Source organism: Lactuca virosa, chromosome 4, assembly GCF_052849685.1.
Source record: "Lactuca virosa cultivar CGN04683 chromosome 4, Lactuca_virosa_CGN04683_v6, whole genome shotgun sequence".
NCBI classification, from domain to species: Eukaryota; Viridiplantae; Streptophyta; class Magnoliopsida; order Asterales; family Asteraceae; genus Lactuca; species Lactuca virosa.
The window spans coordinates 69,914,420-69,920,715 of record NC_136429.1 but is presented as its reverse complement, the minus strand read 5'-3'; the positions used below and the strand labels follow the sequence as shown (position 1 = coordinate 69,920,715).

The window sequence follows — 6,296 nt, the reverse complement described above, 5'->3', positions numbered from 1 at the left end:
GGCAAACATATAACATTTAGCACATAAAAACATTTCAGGCAACTTTCCTAAAATAAACTAGTGCTCATGTCTTAAATATAACAGACACTCATCTCTCAACCTTCACTTAGCATTCTAAATTTAAGTCTAGAAATCCTAAAAATTCCTAGTTCGCTTAAACTAATGCTCTGATACCAACTGTGACATCCCCAAAATCACGGCCAGAAAAGACCAGTTTAATTTATGCTTTTAAATAAATCAGAGTAATCCTTTGATTAAAAGAGTTGCGGAATTTGTTCCTAAAACAAAATATGATAAGAATTTATCACTACTAGAAAAACAGCCTTTTACGACGCGCAATTTACGATACGCAAAAGTGTGTGACCTAAAAATAATGTCATCTCTCTATAAATTTTAAGGATTTAGGACGCGCATTTTTGCGTGCCCTTAAAATAGTGTCTAAACAAAAAAAACACGGAGGGCGCCTATAATAAAATGTGTGTCGTCTGAGGGTGTCACTTTGTAAATTTTAATGGAAACGCGCGTTCCATCCTTTAATTGCAGGGGGAAATGAAATCCTAAAAAATTAAAAACCCCGCCTTCCTTTTTTCTCCTTTCCCTCTTGCCCTTATTATCGACGCTCTTCCTTCCCCCTTCCAACATTGACTGCCGCCTGCTTCTTCCCTCACACTTCAACCATCGTTGTTTGCCATTCCCGGTCATCAACGTCTGTCAAGGCAACATGTCTCGGATACTACATTTTCGAATCCAACATGTCTCAGATTCTTCTCATATGTCTACCTTCAAAGATCTCTTTTAACTTTCCCAATAATCTGAAATACTTATCTCTTTCTTTGAATCGACGTTTGTTTCCCTGATCTTTTAAGCTGTTCTTTTGGATTTGATTGTTTTGTTTTCTGATTCCTCCATCTCTATCCGATAATTCACAATTTAATCCTACCAGTTTTAATGGCTACTTGCAGAACTTCCGATTTTAGGGTTGTTTCTGTCAAATTGATTACGATTTGATCTGAATTTGTTATTGTTATGACGTACGAGGAAGCAGATGTAGTCACCCTTTTGAAGATCGTGATTGAAGATCCCAAGGATGATTACGTAATTTTGAAGGAACCGGAGGGGTTGGGCGGTGGTAATGGTCGCGGCGGCGGCGGTTGTTTTTCACTGCCTTTTTCTTCCTTGTCGTCGAGGAGTTGTAGTAGTGTTGGTGGCGGCTTTTGGTGCTCTCTTTGATGGTGGTCGAAGCTTGTTCTTGTGTTTATCTTCTTGGCTGTTGTGGGGGTTTGTTTCTTTCTATGGATAAGACCTTTTTTAATGATTAAGGTATGTCGATCTGCATTTATCCGAATTTCATTATTTTATCTGCAAATTCCTCTTTTTTTCTTACCGTTGATGCGCAAATCACTCATTAACCCTAATTTCCCCAATTTCCTTAAAGTAACCCTAACTCGCCTCTCCAGAAAGAACCCTAATTCCCAATCTTAATGATATTCTCGACTGTTTCCTTGATTTATATGCATAATTCAGGAACGATCCAACTGGATTTCTGAAATTATTCCAACTTCTATAACTTCAATCCCTCTGTTTCTCACATATTTCAGGAGGTTATCCCTATTTTGAATTGGGAAACCCAAAACTTTCAGCAAATGTTGATGTTGCTCTGCTTGCAGATGTATACAAAAGCTCAAGAAGATTAATTTAGCCTAGAAGGAGATCCCAGTTGGAGTGATTCTAGATATGGGATCATCATATCCATATTCAGGGGTTGGAAGGACTGTTCATAGCTGCATCACCATGGCAGTGTTTGAGTTTTACATGGTCAACCCTCACTTCCAAACAAGGATAATTCTTCACCATAGGGATACCCATGGAGACCCACTGCATGCTCTCTCTGCTGGTAAGTCTTACAATGTAGTTAACTATCTCAGACTTCATTTGGAACACATCATGTAACAAGATAAAAAGTAAATACCAAAAAGCATACAACACATGAAAGGCGTGTACTTGTCATTCACGTCTTTCACAACATGTTTAATTTCAATGAAGATGTTTTCTTTGGATATTTTTCATTGTTTTAATTCATTTGTTTATGATTGTCTTTTTTGCCCATCAGCTCTTGATCTTTTGGAGAAGCCGAAAGTGCAAGAAATCATAGGTTCAGAGTTAACAGCTGAAGCAAAGTTCCTGGCGGTTTTGGGAAACAAAGCTAGAGTGCCTATTCTTTCACTTTCACCATGTCTCTCTTGCAACAAGTATCCTTATTTCCTTCAAGTTACACAAGATGAAAATGAAACCACTCAATTTAAAGGGATTGCTGCAATGGCTGAATCCTTTAGATGGAAGGAAGTTATCCTTATCTGTGAGGATAGTGATAGTGGAAGAGATATGAAAAATACTTTCCAAACAAAGAGCATACTGGTAACAGATAGGAGCCTAATTTCAACCTCTTGGAGCAATGAACTACTCCAGGAATAGCTTCACAGGCTTTCAACCATGCAAACAAAAATATTTATCATGCATGCTTCCCCTTCTGTTGCATCCCACCTTTTGGTGAATACAAAGCATCTAGGAATGATGGATGAAGGATACAAATGGATTATCACCGGTAAGACTATGAAGTTTCTGAATTTGCTGGACGATGAAGTTATTGAGTCTATGCAAGGGGCAGTGGGTTTTAAATTATATGTTCCACAATCAAGAGATCTTTACAATTTCACTTCCAGACGGAGAAGGAAATATCATGTGATGGTGAAGCTCCATGAGATAAACAGTTATGCTCTTTGGGTGTACGATGCAGTTTCAGCTCTAGCAATGGCTGTAGAGCAAGTTAAACAACTGAAGAGAAAAGATGTGGATACAACTGCAAGTGACTTGACTCAAAGCCAAAGGGGTACAACACTTCTGCTGAATGAGATGTTAAGCATCTCATTTCATGGTTTAGGTGGTGCTTTCCAACTTAGGAATGGGAAACAAGTCATGGAAATAGTAAATGTGATAGATAAAGGTGAAAAGAGGGTTGGATTTTGGACACCGGATGCTGGTTTCACCAAAAATATTGGTAGTTTGAATAATTTAGTTTCTAATGAGGGTCTGGAAGCCATCATCTAGCCTAAAGGTGGTATCACAACTAATCCAACACACAGGATGCTACAAGTGAGTAGCAAAATCCTCAGAATTGCCATTCCACCAAAATTTGGAGTGGGGAGAGTTTTTCAAGTGAAATACGATGCAGAAACTAATTCCACAGTCGTTTCATGGTTTTGTGCAGGCGTATTTTGAACTGCATTCAAAGGATTAGGTCGCGACATATCCTTTCAGTTTATCCCATTTACGGGAGAAGATAGAATAATAAATTACAACGAGCTTATATATGGAGTCTATACTGGGGTATGCATCTTTTTGAACCCAGTATTCTTTGTTCCATGCATCGGAAAAAACATTATAATCTGTTGGCTTTTCACAAGCCTGTATCAAGACTATGGCAATGAAACAGTAATAAAAGAAAAACAGAGCCTGATACATCGGAAAAAACATTATATGATCATCCCTTTAACTCCATTAATAAATAATCCTAATAGTAGCCATATATGCACAGCTTAAACCAGTACTTGAAGAAATCGAAAGAAGATCTTCAAGGAAAGAGTATGTTCAAATTCTTTCAGAATGTCACAGAATATACTGTGAAGAATGCCTATCTTTGGTGAGCTTTCACTTTTTTTATTATTTTTTTTTAAAAATTTTCACTATATGATGTGATTGTAATTATTCATCTTCTTTATGTCATCCAGCCAAAAGGCATAGTATCTCAAAGGATTTTAGAATATTCGAAAAAGGAGACTTTACCTTCTTTAACCAGATCCGGATGTGCATACTTGATGCATGTATCTAATTTATGTCATCCAGGTAATTTATAATGTTTTTGCTTTTATGTATGTGAATAAAAACAGTATAAAAAGAGTATAAAAATTCTGTTTGTATTGTAATCACTTTGATAGGTTTGCCAACTGGAGCACCAACTGTTTGACCATTTCTTCCCATCAACTTCAGAGGATATAACAAGTCTCGCTCCTTTGGTAGATCCACTGTAAGTTATAAATGGAATTCTTTTATATATCTTTAATGTGTATTTGTTGAAAATTGAAATGTTGCTTTTGTGTTTACAGATGTACTTTCTTGTATGATACACTGAGACCAAAGTTAATCCATGAAACAAATCTTGATGTTCTTTGTGAACTTGTGGATGTTCTCAAAATAGAAGTGATAGGAGAACAACTGAGCAGAAGAAGTGAATCTTTGGCTGGAATTCGGCCTACATTGGACAGAATTTTAGCAGATATTCATGAAAGGTTAACCTTCCGTGCTCGAACACATATTCGTGATGAGGTATTATGTCATTTCATATTATCCTTTTATTGAAATAATTTCATTACTAATAAGCTGTTATCTCCATAGTTTAAATTTTGTTTCATGTTCATCTTAGATAGCAAATTATCTCCCACTGGATGAAGATCAGGATCAAATCAGATCCCACTTCTGTAACTTACTTCTTAAATCACATTTTTAATCCTATATATGTTTATATAAATTCTATAATTTTTAAAATATTAATTTGCAGATTGAACTGAGTTCAGATGTTGTCAAGACTTGGTACCCTCCACTGGAAAAAACTGTATCCGGTTCTTCAATAAAAATATATGAACTTTGTAAACCGGTTCGGTTCCTTGGAAACCGGTTCGGAAGGAAACTGTTATATGTATATTTTTAAATATAATTTTATAATAACTGGCTTTACCTCGGTTAATTAACATCTTATTTTTGTAATGTTTTATAATATATATTTTTAAATATAATTTTATAATAACTGGCTTTACCTGTTAGATTTGATGAAAATATCGAAATTGCCCCTACCATCAACACAATCTCATTGATGACATTAACTGTTATATGATCGATTCACAAACTGAATACCCATTGACCAGTTAAGTGATTGTCGGGATGGAAGTCAGTAAGATAAGGCTGAGTGTAAAAACAACTTTTCGTATGGAAAACTATTTATAAAGATTAAGTTTTAAATAATTTGTTTTTATATTTATTGTTATTTTAGGTTATTTAATTCGCTTACAGAATGTGATGTGATTTCATATTGTAACTTCAAATCCAGGAACTGGCATTGTAGTTGCTGTTAACAGACTCAATCAAGAAGGATTTCAAGAACATGAGGAGTAATTGGTAAGTTCTTTCAACTTTTTTAAGCCATCATGGTCACAAAGTTCTGTTTGCGTGTAGGTATTCTCGAACAGTTAAGACCGAAACCGGTGAGATGACTGTTTGAGCACAAATATCATTTTGATTTGATAAATAATTTAGAAATAAAATGATTGATTGAGGTTTCTTTTCTTGTAGATTTTGATTATATAAAGTTGATTGATGAGAAAATGAGTATGGGTTAAATATTGTTATTAGCAAATTACAGGAAAGAGAATGTACTCTACTCTTTTGTACAAATATGGTCAATGCACTTTACTTTTGTACAAAAATGATTGATGGGTTTGCCTCTAACCTAATAAGCTTTATGTTTATTCAGGGACTATACAAATCCTATGCTTCCTGTTGCATCTTCAACAATAGATGCTACTGGTCAGGTAAAGTCATTATTCTTTATAACAACTTGAAGGAATGTTTTGTAAAATTACTCAACTTTTTGTTGTATTTTATATTTGTACTTGTATTATGCTTACTAGTTTGGCAACATTGTTGATCCTAGACAACACTTATTTTGTAGTTATGTTTTTTTTGCAGACAATATAGATACTGAGAGCAAGTTCATAGATTTAGAGTCCTTGAGTGGTGTTACTAAGGAAGAGTGGAGACAAGTCAGGCACACATTTAAAAAAATCAGAACAAATCTTGTTTACAGTGAGGCACACATTAGGTTATTAGAACTATTAGTTTGTAAATTTTTGTTACAACTTCTATTGATTTATTTTATCTTTCCATGGAACGATTATTTGTATGACATTAAATTTTATGTAATGGATTGTATTTTTTGTATATGATATTTTATTTTATATTATGAGACATTAAATGCAAATTTAATTTGAAAATTAGTAAATCTATAAATAATATTTTTTTTAAACATTTAAAATTACGATACGCAAAAAGGTGTGTCATCTTCATTTATGACATGGCCTTTCTTGACAAAGGCTTCTTTGATACGCATTGCGTGTCATAAACACGCGTGTCGTAAGGTTACGACATGCAAATGCGTGTCGTCTTCCTTTATGACAGGGCCTTCCTTG

At 34.8% G+C, this 6,296-nt stretch overlaps 1 long non-coding RNA gene across 1 annotated transcript; it reads left to right on the top strand.

Annotated features, from left to right (window-relative positions):
* The first annotated feature begins 4,069 nt into the window (after window positions 1–4,069).
* On the top strand, window positions 4,070–4,513 carry LOC145168645 (uncharacterized). Its single transcript, XR_013741981.1, has 3 exons — window positions 4,070–4,081; window positions 4,161–4,380; window positions 4,478–4,513. It is a non-coding gene; the product is annotated as an uncharacterized LOC145168645 (long non-coding RNA).
* The last annotated feature ends 1,783 nt before the right edge of the window (window positions 4,514–6,296 follow it).